Here is an 18094-nt window from a genome sequence, read left to right as displayed (position 1 = left end):
TCTCTGTCTATTTTAAAATGAGTTGTGAAAGCAGTAAAGCCCATCTTTACTCTAAATGAAATCAAACAAAGAGAAATGTTCTCTCCTTATCTTAAAATGGTCAAAAATCGATACTAGAGTAACCTACTTCCTTTTCCAGCTGAATAAATATGCAGATGAATCAGAATGTAGTCACTGCGGAATATCTCTCTCTCTCTCTCTCTCTCTCTCTTTCTCTCTCACTCTCTCGCTCTCTCTCTCTCTCTCAATTTCAAGTAGCTACAAAACAGTTCTGCTGGTATACAGCTGGACGGGAGTAGGTGATATTAGCTGTTCACTGAATATGACGCGTAAAGCCCCACCCATTTCTAGAGCTTAAGCTAATTGTTATGCAGTGTTCCCAGGTTGACCCAAGTGATCTCTGAATTGTCATACCAGGGATATACCCATGTTGACTGGCTTGGTTTGAATTTCCAAAAGGAGGGTTGAACCCTGATTAGACAACCCTGGTGAAACCCTGGTCATTGGTGTGAAAGCAGTATAACGGGCAGGCCATCTGTGTATCACATTGCCAGATCTATCTCCACAACAACACAGGGTAAACAGCTCACAATGTGAGCTACGGTTTTTGACAAGTACTGGCTGTATTGAAAAAAGCTGATGCTGTGTAAAACGTAAGGGTTTGCAGTGGTGGTTTAACTGTGATTTGCGGTTTCAGTTTTGTTGTGGCATTTTGGTGGAATAAATCTGCTATTCGTTCAGCAACATTCGTTCTTTGTGTCAGACAATGTTTGTGCCACGCTATGTGATACGCTCTGATGCTCTGATAAGTTAATTATGACACACCTGTGCACAATAATACGTGTGTAAATTAACCGTAATGTTTTGTTAATCTTCATATTACTGTCTGTAGTTGCGATTTGACTGTCTGGCGAAAATGCTGCGTCATGCTTACTAATCAGTGGCCACGTTTGTAAACACAGAGGAGATTGCTTCAATCTCTGTGATCAGCCAAGACTGTCGTCGCTCTGAGGCAGATAATTCCAAAAACTATAAGTCCTATAGCTTACGTGAGCACATTGGCTGAAAGTAGACAAGAATACCTAAGTTTTAAAGTGCCCATATTATGAAAAAATCACCTTTTCTGGGATTTGGGGTGTTATGTTGTGTCTCTGGTGCTTCCACACACATACAAACTTTGAAAAAAATCCATCCATGCTGTTTAGAGTGAGATACGGTTTCTGAATGTGTCCTGCCTTCAGTCTCTGGGTGAGCTGTTCAAAATCGGCACGGCTTGTGACATCACAAGCCGAAACGAGCAGGCTAACCGCAACCATTAGCTCGTAGCGTTAGCATGCTAGCGGTAGCATGCTACCTCATTCTCAATAGCAAAGCACTGCTACAACACACACAAGTTCACCATAATCTACAAAAGAACTACTTCCATGTGCGCCCTCATTTAGAAGTCTCCCAGCTAATCATGCCTTGTAACTGACCGAAGTTGTAGAAACAGCCTTTCTTTTACTGTCTATGGAGCTAGCTAGCTGACATGATCTACATCTGAGCTACCGCACATGTGCAAGTGCAATCAAAGATAGTACAGAAGAAGAAGAAGAAAAGAGGTCTCACTCTGTAGCTAAAACAGAGACCAGCTGAAAAGAGGATCTGCAGCAGTGAGAGAGAGCGGTGCAGTACAACAAAAATACGGTGTTTTTTGAAAATTAAACCATGTAAACCTATTCTGGTACAACCTTAAAATACAATTCTGAACCTGAAAATGAGTATAATATGGCTGCTTTAACATATAAATCAGGTATGACAAGTACAAAACTTGGGGCGTGAGAGAAATTTATAGAGAAGGGACTATAGCGATGACATCACCCACTGTAAGTAACGCAATACACACCCATTAACACAGAAAAATCCTGAAATGAACACTAAACTTAGACAGTGATTTCACAAAAACTGGAAAAGAAATCAAACTGCTGAGTTATAGGCTAGCTGAATTTTTCATGAATGGTTTAAAGTTTTAATTGCGTTTGTAGGTGAAAGTATGAAAGAAATTTTGAAGTAGAAGAGGATTTGAAGGATTTGAAACCTGCTCTCAATGACTTAAATTGTAAAAAAAAAAAAAAAATACTGCATTTTTTTGAATGCTTTGCTCACACATTATCATCCAAATCAAGCTTTCTGTCTATAATTTTGAGTTTCCCTGGGTGAGAGCATCATTTTTTTAGGCCTCATCAAGGTTGGATGATGTGCTCCACAGATGCCATCAACTGAAGCCAAAACACTGTCTGACGCAAAGCCATGCAATACTGATGCAGAATGGAATTTCCTTTGATTTTTAACAGAAACTAATTGCGGAGATCTGAACCGAGGATAGGGGCTAGCTAGTCATGACTGGATGTGTTAAATTGCCATCATTTGTGCTGCAGAGCATTGCCTTCATTAATCACAGCTTCTCTTCAAATCAGCTGTTGGGGTTATTTAAAATGAGATGTACAAAGGTCATGCTTGGTAATTACAGTGTGGCTGAAGAGTTACTCTACCAGATACTTCAGCTAATGGCCTTCATTTATAAAATGATGAAAATGATGAAAATCAAAATGATGAAAACTGTACTTGCAATATCATATGATACACCGCCTGTACTCATACATGTTAATGGTAATTTGCACAAACAGCATTTCAGCTCTATGTACATTTATGTGTCAATGCATTCCTTTAGTTAACAAATGTCTTTTTTTTTTTTTCTCAGGAGAAAGAGACAAAAATAGCAGGAGCACATGTTTATTTCAAACAGCCTACAGCTAAATACACATTAGCAGCATTACAGACTCCACCATGATGGGTTAGGTTAATGGGACAGGGCCTGTGGGAATCGCTCACACAGTAGATGGCCATATCTTTGGCAGCACACACATAAGCTATAGCTAAAAAAATCCTTTTTGAATCTAGGGTATTTTGGTAACACTTTAGTTGTCAGTGAACTGAATTACTGAAGGATAACAACGGCATGGCTTGTGCTATTCTCTTGAGGACCTTCCTGTGCCTGTAGTGGTGAGAGTGTAGTCAGAAGTGAGATCACATTGTTACCACTGTAATTAAAGACAAAACAGTTTCCCCACTCGGTTCAAGCAATGCTTTTTTTCTGAGACCTTTGCTACAGCCTGGAGCACTAATGGCAGATAGAAATCACAAGTGAGAATAATAAGTCTTCCGTATAACTAGTGACAGGTTGGTTGGTCTAGGGATAATTAGACATTATTGCCAATTATCAGTAGGTGCTGTAGAATCCCACCCACATCCCCAGGTATGTGTGCTACATCACACCTGCAGATGCCTATTCAAAAAAAAAAAGAGAAAATACGAGTTTGGAGAAGTTTTCAAAAGCGTTTCTAAAAATGAATCAATTACGAAAAGAAATTCAGTAGGCTTACTGCATGACGTAAATACTGAGCCAAACCAGCATCACTAGTGTGGTACAACTCAGGAAAACAACTATTGTAATGTTATGTTTTTCACATGGAAAAGAGGTGACATTACAGATATCACTCTTTGCGCACCAATTCAACAATCGGCAAGGATTTACGGACATTTCAAAAGCAGCGCACATATCCCAACAACAGAATGGATAAGAGACACTTATACAGTCCTTTATTTACGGTGCTATCATGCGCTTCATCGTTAAACAGTTCTTCAGCCGGTACACTCCGGGCTATCTGAACGATAGCTGTCAATCAAGGTAAACTAAGGAGGTCCGTGGGTGGGATCACCTTGAAAGTGACCAATCATATGAGGGCTAGTGCCTCCTTGGTTTTCACCCCCAAAATGTCAAAAGTCAGTGTCATTCAGGTGAGCAGAAATCAACTTCTTGAGCTAAGTTTACTTGCGAGAGCGTGTTTGGCCTCCACTGCTCGCAAAGCAGACACTGGCGCGTGGTGGCTGCTCTGTGGGCGTGCTGCTTAGTTTTATACACGCAGATGCCATTCTTTCCCTCTCCCTATGTTTTGTTTCACACTCACAGCTGCCTGTACAACTCTTGATTGTTGAATTGGTGCGCGAAAAGTGATATTTGCGCATGTGAAATGATATAATTAGCTCGTGTGCATGTTTTCTGGAGATATGACATAAACCTGACACCATAATTTGTTTGTATGAAGAAGATGTGCTGGCTAGAATACTTAACTTTAATTTGTATCGCTGCTGGTATGAATAGTTTTGAGACAATATTTTGCAGACAAGTAGTTTACATGTTTTGTGTTGTTTATTCGTTATGCCCCCAGTGTGTTAAGAAAGGTCTTTAAAGCAACACAATGATATGAACAGTTTTGTTGACAAATATTTTTGAACAAGGAACTCATTATTGAATAATAATAATAATAATAATAATGTATACTTTATTAATCCCGCAAGGGGAAATTACAATGTTTTCACTCTGTTGTTATTACATACTTTACACACAGGCCTGAATTACACACAAATGCTCAGTACCTATATGCACTAATGGAGAGATGTCAGAGTGAGGGAGCTGCCCATGAAGAGGCGCCCCGAGCAGTCGGAGGTTCGGTGCCTTGCTCAAGAGCACCTTGGTAGTGCCCAGGAGGTGTACCCTCCAGTCAGCAACCCAACTCCCTACTGACTGAGCTACTGCCACCCCCAAATAATGTGTTGCACCAGCCTGGACCCAGTGTTTTATTCTGAATCTGAACCATAAGATATGGATGATATTAATAACGAGTATAATCAGCAAGATAAACAAAACAAAACAGTCATTTTGTCTCTGCGTGCTGCATCGTGTGATGGTGTGCGCAGACAGCACTGCATCCACAAAGAATGTTAGAAACTCAAACCCCAAAAACAATATGAAAACAAGGCCATTGTCAAAAGGATGATCTAAATTCTGTAAAAGGTTAATGAGAATTTGGGAGCCTCTTTATTTACCCCATAAACGTCACATATCGCACACATTCTTTCAAATGTCTCCTAAAAAAACAGGGGAATAGCAGATATGGACTACTGTCTTAAGTCTGACTGAAAATGGATGAATGGATAAATGGATGGGCGGATTTATAAAACACTTTGTTCTCTCACAAAAATGCATTCCCCTCACTCACATATCACCAGTGGCACTTGTTCTTTCCGTCCAATTTCTTTTTTGAATTCACACTTCTCATCCCATTTTCCTTAAAAAGCAATATTTCCTGCCTTTTTTCTATGTCCATTTTTTAGGGATTGTGCATAAAATTCATCATCATATTACAAAATGCCTGGAGACTGCACATTCACCCAGGACATTCCTTTATCACGCCTTTCAGACAAAAAAGATTCACTGCCATCCTCAGCTAGTCTTTGAAAGGACATTTAGGCCTCTCCAAAGAACAGCAAAGTAGAGAGGGCCACTACCTTCCAATAGTAGACCTAAAATAAGTCCCTGTAGTCATTACAGCTCCCAGCATTCTTCACATTGTAGTCTTTATTGAGAAAGGGCAACATGAAGAGGAAGCCTGAGAGAAAGAGATGTGACTGGGGGCAATCATATTTAAACAGCAGACCCTAAAAAAGTCAGTCAGCTCAAATAAAAGGGAAGAGTTTGAGTTGCTTTTTGTTAGGGATGCCTTAAATTATATAGTTTGAAGTTCTATACAACCACTTTTGTTTTATTATGGTGATTCATGGTTTCATTTGGAGTGTTGCCAATTTGTGTTTCATTAGAAAAGATGATGAATAACAGTCTGATTAAATGAACACACATACAGTATACTAACTTTTCATATTATACACAGAAAAAAATAAAAAAAATAATGCAGTGTTAAGGCCCAGTCACACCAGCCTTTAAAACTGCAAAATGCATTAATTCCAATAGAAAATAACGCAATTTTGTTCAAGTTTAAGTTATTTATTGTCAAATGGAAACCAATTACAGAAGCAGTCCTCTCTTGGGTCTCAGGCTCCCTCCAACAATGCAACGCAAGTAAACAACTAACTGAGAATTTAAGACATAAAATAGTGCAAGTTAAAATATAGGGACAAAATATAACAAAGTAAAATGTGAAATAAGGTAATATAAATTTGTGGAAGACAGTAATTGCAAATTAATGAACTGAATGTAAATATAAATATATGTATATGCATAATTAATTAAAAGTAATATATGTATATATATATATATATATATATATATATATATATATATATATATATATATATATATATATAAACATATATACAGAGGCGCCAACTTTTTTAGGGATTGTGCATAAAATTCATCAACATATAAAAACGGTCATGGGGACAAAGTAAATCCATACAGATTCCCATTTGAGTTCAACTTCGGTGAACTTTGACACCCAAATATGTGCCTGTGACAAATAGCAAGCCATCTTGACAGTGCTGACCTTTAACGAAACGGAGAGCCCGAGAGTCCAAATGGAGGTGGAGGTAGTTATCTTAGCTTGTTGCACCATCCACCTTTATTTAACCTCCTCTGTCAGAGAAGAAACTGCTCAAACAAGGGGGAATGCTTTGCAGTTATGCGACGACAGGAGGCAAGTAAATATGAAGCTCTGAGAGCTTTTTTGACTGACTAGTGCTCTTCCTGGCTGGCTAGTTTGTTAGGGGTTAGGTCGCCAGTAGTCTATATCAAGGACGTTTCATTTCTGGGATTGCTCCGGTGCCGCCAGAAGATCCGCCGAATGTCCCTTATTTTCTGCCAGATGCCCATCACCTTCTGCTGAGTTTTTTGTTGTACGACTAAAACAACTTGTCAATAAACCAGAGCATGTTTTTCTCCCATCCCGGAATGCTGTGTAGATTAGCCAGACCCTCCTCCGCAGCGCTGTGGAGGAAGGTCTGGCAATGCGAGAAGGTCGCTAGCTATGGGAGTTTTGTCAACTAATCCTGTTGTCTCTACGTAAACAAGCTTAAAGAGCCACATATTTCCAGGAGATGCAGGTGTATTTTGCTGGGCCACTTTCTGGTGTAACTAGGCCTTAATACAACAGAGGTGTTGATTAATTTTTATGGTCATTTTGGAGGCAGTTTGCAGTGTTGTTGGTGTTAACTGTATTGTGTTATATTGATCTATGGTGATCCCACACGAAAAAGTTTTTTTCCCGTATTCTAAATGAAAAGTATTTATAATGCTTCATGCTCCACAGTTCCGATATCTGCCAGCTAAGAGGAAGCGGAGGCAGAAATTCTGGACTGCAATGCACTCGACATGCCTTGGACCACTTGCTGTGTTCCTTGATCCAGGACAAATCTATACATACAGGTATATACTGTTGTCATCTCATTATAGATCTGGCTGTGTAACTTGATTGTCCATGGGCAGACAGTAGCAGTGGCACTGCATTCAATCTGACAGAGCCTCCTGTTGTGAAAGGGATATCGCCATGGAAATTTACAGGTTCAACAGTACGTGTTTACTGTGATGTATGTAAACATTACTTGACTTTTAGTTTAGACAGTGGATTTTACTGTCCAACAGTGAGATGTTGCAGTGCAAAGACTGACATATTTTCCTTATATTATTATATATCCCCTACTGTATTCTTTTGGACAATTGCTCTCTGTGTAGCTGAGGTAACTATGTACTTAGTCTCGCATTGCCAGACCTTCCTTCACAGGGCTGCGGATGAAGGTCTGGCTAGTGCACACAGCATTCCGGGATTGGATAAAAACGTGCTCTGGTTTATTGGCATTTCTTTAAAACCAATCACAATCGTCTTGGGCAGCGCTAATGTCCGCCACGGTGACTCTGCAAAGTAGCCTCTGGAAGGAACTTGTTTTGGTGGAACATGTGCTCGTTCAAAAGTTGTTTTAGTCCTGCAACAGAAAAGTCAGATTGGACAGATAGTCTAGCTATCTGTCTGGATCAGGAGGTATAGGGGCGCTTTGCCATTTGTGACAATTTGCGCTGAAATAACAGCTAACGGCAACAGAGAGGAAAACAGATTTAAATAGCGTAACAGCCCTGAGCGTACCGAGTGCATAACAGCAGCGTGAATGTACTAAAGGCAGACAGAGAATCATATTTAAACAGATGCAGCAGCAGAATGATAATCTAACAATGTAGGTGTGTCGCCGAGCTATTGGACACGAGATCAGCTGATGTGACTAGCTGATGAGAACCGCTGATAACATAGTTGACAGCCCCGCAGGACAGCAATGAATTATGAGTGAGCATGTGTGCGAGGATTGAATGCAGATGCGTGAGAAATAAAGAAGGCCTAAGTATGCAAAAGTGTAGTCTTCCTGACTGAACTTATGCTATAGCTTAATTACTACTATTAGTTTAGTTAGTTAGTTACTATTAGTTTTTTGTGGAGGTGATATGATGTACATCTACAGGAGTAATTTGCATTGTAATGTTAAAATATCTTGTCATATTTAAAATCAAAGTTTGGTCCTCAATAATATCTTATACCAAATGTATCTAGAAGCCAAAGATCTTTAGTTGCACAGTTGAGAGCTGGTATTCTTCATCTGGCCATCAAGGTCTATTCAAAAATATTCAGGGGGAAAACTGATAATGTGTGCTGTGTGATTTGGGTGAAGTGGAAAGTGAGTCCCATTTTCCCTTGTACTGTACAAATTATGATAATCTAAGAGAGTTAATTTTCCATGAAATGGCTTGACAAAACCCTGAAATATGCTGGTGTAGCCTACAGATGAGCAAAAAGGTGAAGGGCTGTTAAATTCTGATCTGTTCAACTTTGCTAACTTAAAGCCTGAAAGAGAAGGGAAGATGGATTATTCAATTATAATTTATTCTCATGTCTCTGGTGCTACCTAGTTTATGTTTTTGTCAGTGATGTATGGATTTTGTTTTTCTGTTGTTTGGTAAGGTACACAGCACTGGGGGGGCATAGTTATCTGCATGACACAATTAAAATGTCATTTATAAGTTTACATTTTCAACTTTCACCTTCTGAGATTCTGAGTGTCATATATCAACTGTAGTTGATTTTCTTTTTTTAAGTATTAGTATTTGTCTTTTGACTGTTTGTCTATCTCATCTTTCTGTCAGCTCGACAGAGCGTAACATGCAGTAATTTGTAGGCGGATATTAAAGCACTCAACCAGGGCAAAATACAGTATATGCCAATAGAAGAGAAGCTTTTGCAAAACCAGACTCAGGCTTTATGATTATTGTGATGCATTATATAAGCTCTGGCAATATTTAAGTCTGGCAGCAAGAAGCTTCTAATGACTATAAGAGAACAGGCCCTGACATATCTGCTCAATACTGACAGTGTGCAAACACAACAGGGAATAATGTGAAGGAAAGGAGCAACCTAGATGACTAACACAAATTTCCATTAAGTTTAAGTTACCATTTATTTGTCATTCCAACGATAAAAAAATGCATTCGGAAGTTATTGTTTGATCAGCACAAAACTCACAAATTCAAAACCTATGTTGAAATAAGCAAAAAAGATAAAATACATACAGTACCTAAACACCGAACCGAACCGTACCGAACACCAAAGCATACATACTACTGTGTTTTCTAGGCTTAGTGTACAATTGTTTCCTTATTTAAACATAATCATACATACCGGTACATGTATTCCAAGTGTATTCCAAGTGTGACAGCTAATATGTTATTACAGATGCAGGTGAGACAAAAGTTAGAAAAAGGAGGCAGCTTACTGGAACAAAGCCATGTGTGTCAGTTCTGTCTGCACACCATCACACCGAATGTCACTGCTCACATCTTCAGCACCATAAACATTGATGAGACTATGCTAAAAATCATTTCACAGTTTGCAGTTTCCATCAAACCCTCTCTGCAATTTGCCCCCAGTCATGTACATCTCCATCCAGATAATGTGTTAATCTTCTCTACAGTGAAGACAGGGTCTCTGGAGATCACTTGTCTATTTCATGGGTAGTTTCCCACAGAAACTAAAAGGGAAGCACGATAACTTAATTATTCTGAACACTTCAAGTTAGATATCACATGACTCTATACGTGTGGTGAAACACATTATCAAATAAATTAGTAGTTTCTCCAAGTGTGTTATATATACGAAGTGATTAGATATGAGCATCTTAATAAAACAAAATCTACTAATCTAGCTAATAGTCCAGTTTTGTATCACATTTTATCACACTATCATTTTTGATGAATGTTTTATTGGTGAGAGGTCTGATATATTTGGGAAAATCAAATGACGAATACACCTATCACACAGATTTATATTCAGCAGACATTTAAGAAAGAAATATAGCCACATTAAAGTGGCTATATGTAATTTTCAGTTTGTGTTGATTCTAGCGGCCGCTTTGGAAAAAAGTGATAGTGTTTTTACCACACCTGCTGTTGTAAAGGTCTTTTCTTTACAGTGCTTTATTACTCACTGTAGATTACTGAGTTAGCGTAACTGGGTCATACAGTTGCGATGAATGTTTTGCTCAGACAGAAAATCATTCGTTTACATTAAAGAATAAGTTACAGATGCATCGTTGCATTTCAAGTGTTGCATACGGTAACTTAGCCTACTTTGGATGTATCTTGAGCTAAACCGGGTAACATTATAATTGTCACTGTGTCACAAGCCAGAGCATTAATAGTTTGTTGTAGCAACCAACATAATAATAACTTAAATTCATATAGCGCATTTCATGAAACCCACAGACGCTTCACACAAGTACAGGGGGACAAGAGAAAAGAAAATAGTAGGCGAATACAAACACGGACTAAAACGAATAAAAACCAGGCGCTAAATGGAAGGGGGACGTAATTTATTGTCGGCTACTGACATACAACCACATTGCGCAATCTAAAGTTATTTTATGAATGAAATAGACATATTACATACCTGAGGGACAATTTGGGGACATTTTTGAATTATTTACAATCCCGTAATTGTCTCCCATCTGTTGAAAGCCCGACCGAAGTTGACTTGCGTTTTCGTCCGTCCTCTTTCACTTTCTCTTTTAGCTTTTAGTTGTTCTTCGTATAATGTACTTCTTTTCTGTGATGGCCCTGCCTCAGCCATAGCTACAGCAGATAACTTCTAAAATAACATTAAAATACAATTAGCCTAGCCTATATAAAGAAATCTCCTGTTACCGTTTATCAGTGTTTTTTGCCCCCAACTGCTCCTTCCAGGCAGCGCTGCCTGGAAGGCACTAGGATTAGGCACTGGTTATGGTTAGGGTTAGGTGCCTTGAAGGCAGCGGTCGCTGCGCTGCCTGGAAGGAGCCGTTGGGGGCAAAAAACACCATCGAGCCCAATTACCTTCCTGGCTGGTTACACTAACACAGGCTTTTCTGGTGTTCAGCCGAAATCTGTGACCCGTCAGAATGTGTGCTCTGTAGCACCGTCTACCTGCCGTAAATCATTTTGCAACTTTGCTGGAAGAATCGGACCCAAGCAACGGTACTAATAACAACAATGTAAAAATAGCATTCTTTTCACTGTTAGTCTTGTTTACTGTTATAGGTCATTTAAGATTATTATATAAAAAAATGACAGTTTCAGAAACACTAAAGATTACATATAGTCACTTTAAGTGCATTTACTTTTGTCCAAGTACAGCACCAAGCTACTTCTTGCTATCTAAGAAACTCATAATTTGTAGAACACACACAAACTTATTATTTGAGTCCCCATATTCCTCATGGGGCCAAGTCTGGCCCACTTGGCTTAGCCACATTTTATTAGTGCCTTTACTGCCCTATCGTTTTGTGCGGCATACACAGGTTCAAGATTTATTTAAGAGGATTAACCATTTAGTGGTTGATCAGGTTTTAATAAATTAAAAATATGGCAAAAACGTTTATAAACCAGTTAATGTAATTTGATGAAGAAAAAATATATATTGGTAAGATACACGCAACATGTGGAACTACGAAATATGGGACATAAATAACGTTCAGACAGAGGTGTGTGTGTGTGTGTGTGTGTGTGTGTGTGTGTGTGTGTGTGTGTGTGTGTGTGTGTGTGAGCGTGTGTGTGTGTGTGTGTGTGTAAATGAGGGTGGAAAGTATTATAAGGAGAGTAGGTCAGTTTGTTAGCAGTGGAGATTGCACGTCTCTGGGCTGGTGTATTCTTCGCTTTTGGGATTTGTACGGGAAGTGGAGCGAAAAAGACAATAGTGAAGAAAAACAGTGAGGAATACTGAAATGTAAACGTACTGATGACACAGCATCTGTCTACAATCACAGAGACAAACACTGCACTTAGAAAACCAGAGTCTTAACCAGAGACCAGAGATTATTTTTAATCTGATGTATATCATTGCAATGTGGTGTTTTACCTTTAGAGTCAGTTTATTTCACTTTGTTTTCTCCCTATTCATGTCTACTTACAGTTTAATTGCAGAGGAAAGTGGCATTATGATATAACCCCACAAAGTCATTTTGTCTTTCTTGCTCTGTGTTTGTCTCCCCTGGGATGTTTTTGTGGGATCATATTGTCACACTGCTGTGTTCATCCCTGGGCGCTTTAGTTTCAGAGTGACAGCTCAATGCCTTGTTCTTCAAATGGCAAAACAGTAAATTGTTAACAGTGACTATGGAGGTTAACAAAAGCCTCCAGCTGCCTGATGCATTTTGCACAGCTGTTTGCTTTTTTTTCTCACAGTGTGTTTATATGAAACGCGAAGCAAACACACACCACCAGTATCTGTGATAAATATTATAAACATAAGGTCCACTTATCAGAGTTTCTGCAGGTTTCACCAAGTCAAATTGAAGACTTTTTAAGACATTTTTAAGACCATTATGAATGAAATTTAAAACCTGTATTACAACATCAACTAAGCCCTAAATTCAGTTTTTTTTCAAGCCAAGTATCGCTAAACTTGCACTTTCCTATAACTGCAGAATACAATCTGTTTGAGAGAAAGAGACTCACGCCAATAACACGAAAGCTGATTGGCTGCAATATAAGTTGCATGTTGGTTTCATTTGTAGTCATAATACAGTGAAATTATAGTTGGACTAGTGAAAGAAAGAACTACGGAATAAAAAAAAAAGAGCATTAGAGTTAGCATTGTAGCATAGAAAAATTAAGACCTGTTTAAAATAATTTAAGACCTAGAACACAATACTTAAGCGAATTTAAGACTTTTTAAGGCCTAACATTTAGATTTTGAAAATGTATACTTTTGAAGACCCCGCAGAAACCCTGACTCAGCTATTGCATGATCTTTCGACCATATCCTACGACCTTCTTCAGCAAATCGAACTTGCTCAGGTGTCATGACGTGACCTAAATACAGGACCTTATTGCATGATAAAGCGTTGGGTATACTCGAGCGCGACACCGTGAGTGGGTAGCCGTGTATGGCGCGCGCTTCGAGCATGCACCTAGACGTTTATGCTCAACGCATTGCTCGTTGCAGTACTCTCTGAAACACCAGAGGGCAGACAGACAAAATAATCTGTAAATAAGCAAGATATAGTAGAGAAGAAGAGAGCGGAAGTAAAGGGAAGCAGGCTGCCTGGCAACAGTAGCAAAAACATCCATGATAAACACCGACGTACCGTGAAACATTACATTTATCTACTCTAATCATTAACATGACTGTTGTTTATCTCCAAATTGAAATGGCTGTCTGCCTGTAACACTGTAAGAACACTCTTTCCATGAAGCCTTTTTTTTAGCTTTGACAAAACGATCTCTCATGTTTTTCCACAATCTCCAGCAAAATGTTTCTTCTTTTCCCAGCATGGTGTCCTTCTCTGACCACTTATTGACTTCCTTGTGGTCTGTACATGAAGAGGTGCACGACCACACGCCGCAACAGCTTTGCGCTCGAAACGACAGCCGTGGTGACGTCATTTTATGTTGCGCAAACCTCGTGCTCAGAGCACCGCACCGATGTACGACCATAAATTAAGCTTAAAGCTATAGTGTGTAGTTTCTGCCGCCCCCATGAGGTATTCGAAGTAATGACAACAAAACTGTCGGCACGTCCACATGATATAAGCCTTTCGTGACCGTGCAACCCCCCCGCAGTTGCTAGTAGCCAAGGAAGACACGGAGAATTAAAAAAACATGATGGACTCTTCAGAAGAGGTAATTATCTTCACTTGAGTTTCTGCGTGGGAAAGTCACCGAATGACACAATCTTCTGAACATAGCCACACTGAGAAATACAGAGAAAGTTGTGTGGAGCTGATCGTCTTAACCCTTGTGTTGTCTTCCCTTCAACCTTGAAAAAAACACTTTTTTAAAATATAATACAAAACAAAAATTTAAAACGGGTCAATGTGACCCGAGGTCAACACAAGGGTTAATTAGCTTTGTAGCAACTCATTTGGCAATGGCTTGAATGTAACGGACGTTCATTAATATCAAAAAGTTACACACTAAGGGGCCATCCACACGGAGATGGTTTTTGATGCAAACGCACGTTTAGCATCGTTTGGGCCGCCCGTCCAAACGAATTCTGTAAAAGCAAATGAAAAGCGAAAACGGCTCCCTTTTGGCTTCGTTTGGACGGCGAATACGTCCATATCGATGATGTCATCGCCACACCCCTCAACCTCTTACCCACACTAGTGCACGACCACACACGACTGCGGTGAAGCTAAGTGAGCATATCCCATCTCCATGGTCAAACCAGCTCACTTCATCTAAATACTTTGTCTCTGCTCCCTGACACTTCCCTCTGCTGGTCCTGGATTCTACACAAGATATATTGCTAACGTTATGTAGCTAACGTTAAACATCGCTACAGTAGCTGACCACTCCAGCAGCGCCGTAACGTTAGCGGCTATGGTTATCTGTTTATAAAGTGGAAGTAGACAACTTATCAACTAGCTAGCTAATCTGTCTGCTTATCAACTCCTTGAACGGATTATAGTAACGTTTATCACAGCTTATTGTAGAAAGGCTACCACAAGAAAAACGTGTAGATTATCAAAAAGACATTGGATCATTAATGTTTGTTTAACTGCCAATGTTAGCTAGCAGAGCTAACGTTAGCGCGCTAACGTTAGCTCGCTGCTAGCGCGCTGCAATCATGTCCGATGGCAGACAGAATTGCAAAATAAAAAGCAATTATTTATTACATTATACATTGTAAACAAAGACACATTTTCTTGCGGTGGCCTTTATAAATTGAGCAGTGGTGAAAGTTATTATAGTCCATGGATGTATTAAGAGAACATTATAGTCTAGCCATGTTATGATAGGAAGTGGAAGTGACTATGCTCTTCTTCTCCGTTTTTTGGCGAATTTCTGTAGCAGAAACAGCATCGCCTATAGGCCTGGAATATGAAGTAGCGCGTTGAGTCATTTACAAATGGATCCATTTGGACGCAACTATTCTTGAAACGAATCCAGGGAAGACGGGTAAAAAAAAGATTGTGTGGACATGGCCTAAAGCTTTAAGAGGTGGTGATATATGACACCTGAAGAACAGAAGGGGGGAGGGGGAATTCCATCACTTGTATTAGCTGCAGTGAACACTACATTGGTGAAAAAGCAAAGACCTTGGGTAAAGAGACTAAAAAGCACGTCAGCTGTCTGTGACTGGTCGCAGCATCGACTGGGAAGGGGTCACGGTCATCGATCAGGAATTAGTGGACATCTAGAGAAAGATCAAGGAGGCCATTCACATATGACTGCAGAAACTCTCTGAACAGAGGCAGGGGTTATAATCTTTTCCCCCATATACGACCACCTCTTATCACGTGACACAGGTCCATGACTCAGAGATGTAGTCCCCGAGGTCCAGTAAGAATCAATGCCATATCTCTGGTTCTGTTGCAACAATTTTGATCCTTTAAAAAAAATAAACTGTTAATTGTAAATCGGTGGAGTAATCCCTACGTGAATGGGATCGGAATATTCTACTTCCAATTTACACGAATAACGCTAATTTTGTACTGAGTCGTGCCAAAACTCTTGTAGTGCACAGTGGTATTGTGGCTGAAGGCATCCAGTGTAGACACTGACAGATGGCTTAAGCTGCTTCTGCTGCACTGCTGAAGCTTTAGATATGCAGCTGGTGTAGTCAAGATGTTTAAGACTTCTCACAGCAGTGTAAGCACATCACACTGTTTTGCTCTTGAATGTAAACTGTTTCCATTGCCCTTAGATGCAGCACTGAGAGTGATGTTACGTTCTAGGCCGAGGCTTCCAAGCATGTGTCAAGAAATCCCGGCAGTTTTCTGTGAAGCTCGTATCGAGGCTTGTATCGTTTTAGACAAATTACATCATTGATGACATCAATACATCATCATACACAAGCACATTCACCGCCACCTGCCCAGTTAAACTAATGCTACTTTCCAGTTTTAGAATAGCCTAATAATATTGTCCCTCTTGCTATTATTATTCTATGACCCAAAGCATTGATTTACACACATTTGATAGCCACATTCCTCTCAAGGAACTCCGTGTATTACACAGTTATGGTAATTTTATTATATATTATTATTATTATTATTATTATTATTATTATTATTATTATTATTATATACACTATATTGATATAAATGGATTATGTGGACATTGATTTTTTTCTTTATTTTTATTTATATTTCTCAGTCTTCACTGGCGCAAAATTCTGTCCAAAACCGTCTCCGATACAGTGCATCACAGATCACATAGATCACCTGTAATATATCTGCCTGTTTTACACTCCTTGACCTACAGGTGGTATTGTGAGCAAATTAAGCCTCGAGAAAGGAACCCTTTTGCGAACCACTTTGCTGGAAATCTTCAATACTTCATCTCGCCATCACTACTGATAAGTATAATCTTGTATAATCTCGTATAATGTTTGCCTAATTAATTGAATGCAGGTGAACTATTGCTGATTTTGCAATAGTAAAATGTTTGTGTTCAAGTCACTCACCTCTGTTGTGTCTCCTCCCCAGGCTATCGAGCCCCATTTTAAAGGTTCCAGGAGATACTATGTTTCAATTAGTGAAGGGGTGTTTGAGTACTTTGATTAGTTGTTTAGGCTAACTATGTTTGATTGTACTGGTTAACATAATGTAAAGTAAATAGAGATGTATAACAGTAGGAAAGTAGAAATGTATTTGATGTGTTTGTTGCAGTTTGTACACTGTAATTGTTTATGTTAATTCCAGATATCCCTTGTGTTGTGGTAGGGTTGAGGTAATGTCAGTGACAGGCTATAAAAGGCTGCCAGTTTCCATCTAGCGCTGCTGTCGTCAAGGCCAAATTCTGCCGTGGTCCTCAGTAGTGATGGCGAGATGAAGCCTCATAAAGCATTGAAGCTTTCCAGCTTTCCAGCAAAGTGGTTCGCACAAGGTTCATTTCTCGAGGCTTAATTTGCTAACAATACCATCTGTAGGTCAAAGAGTGTAAAACAGGCAGATATATTACAGATGATCAATGTGATCTGTGATACACTGTATCAGAGAGTTTTTTTTACTGTAAAGACTTAAAAATAACGATAAAGAAAAAATCAATTTCCACGTAATCCATTTATAGCAATATAGTGTGTATTTTCTTTTGGTATAATATAATCAACATAACTGTATAATAAACGCAGGGGAATGCGGCAATCAAACGTGTGTAAATCAATCCTTTGGATTGGATTGGTCATAATATAGTAATAGCAGCATGGGCAATATTAGTATTCTAAAACTGGAAAGTAGCAGTGGTTTAACTGGGCAGAGGGCGGGGAATTTGCTTGTGTAGACCATGGATGTGTAATAAAACCGCGTAGATTCGAGCCAATTTATAAACCAGTCACGTGGTACGGACAGGCAGCGAGGCTTCGGATGTCATCAATGACGTCATTTGTCTAAAACGATACAAGCCTCGATACGCGCTTCACGGAAAACTTCCGGGATTTCTCGGCACACGCTTAGAAGCCTCGGCACCGTACCTCTGCCACAAATCTCAAGTCTGCCTCAAGTCTCCTGCTGTAAATATCCAACCGCTACGCCGCCATTCTAACACTTGTGGGACAGTATATTTTTCTGTGAGGTAAAGTTTAAGCATACTTACACATACAAAATTATGTTTCAGTCATAATACTGTACTGAAGAAGATATACTTTAATAATCCCCAAGGGGAAATTACATTTTTACACTGTTGTTACACATTACACACAGGCCTGAAATATACACACATGCACAAACAGGACATTTTACATTCACT

The 18094-nt window shown here is 39.3% G+C and overlaps 1 long non-coding RNA gene across 1 annotated transcript; it reads left to right on the top strand.

The window, feature by feature from the left end:
* The first annotated feature begins 245 nt into the window (after positions 1-245).
* LOC118494979 lies at positions 246-17433 on the top strand. The gene is made up of 3 exons (XR_004897212.1): positions 246-295; positions 11884-11891; positions 17420-17433. It is a non-coding gene; the product is annotated as an uncharacterized LOC118494979 (long non-coding RNA).
* The last annotated feature ends 661 nt before the right edge of the window (positions 17434-18094 follow it).

The sequence above is a fragment of the Sander lucioperca genome, chromosome 4 (assembly GCF_008315115.2).
Source record: "Sander lucioperca isolate FBNREF2018 chromosome 4, SLUC_FBN_1.2, whole genome shotgun sequence".
Classification (NCBI taxonomy): domain Eukaryota; kingdom Metazoa; phylum Chordata; class Actinopteri; order Perciformes; family Percidae; genus Sander; species Sander lucioperca.
The sequence above is the reverse complement of the archived record's forward strand: the minus strand, read 5'-3'. Positions and strand labels throughout refer to the sequence as shown.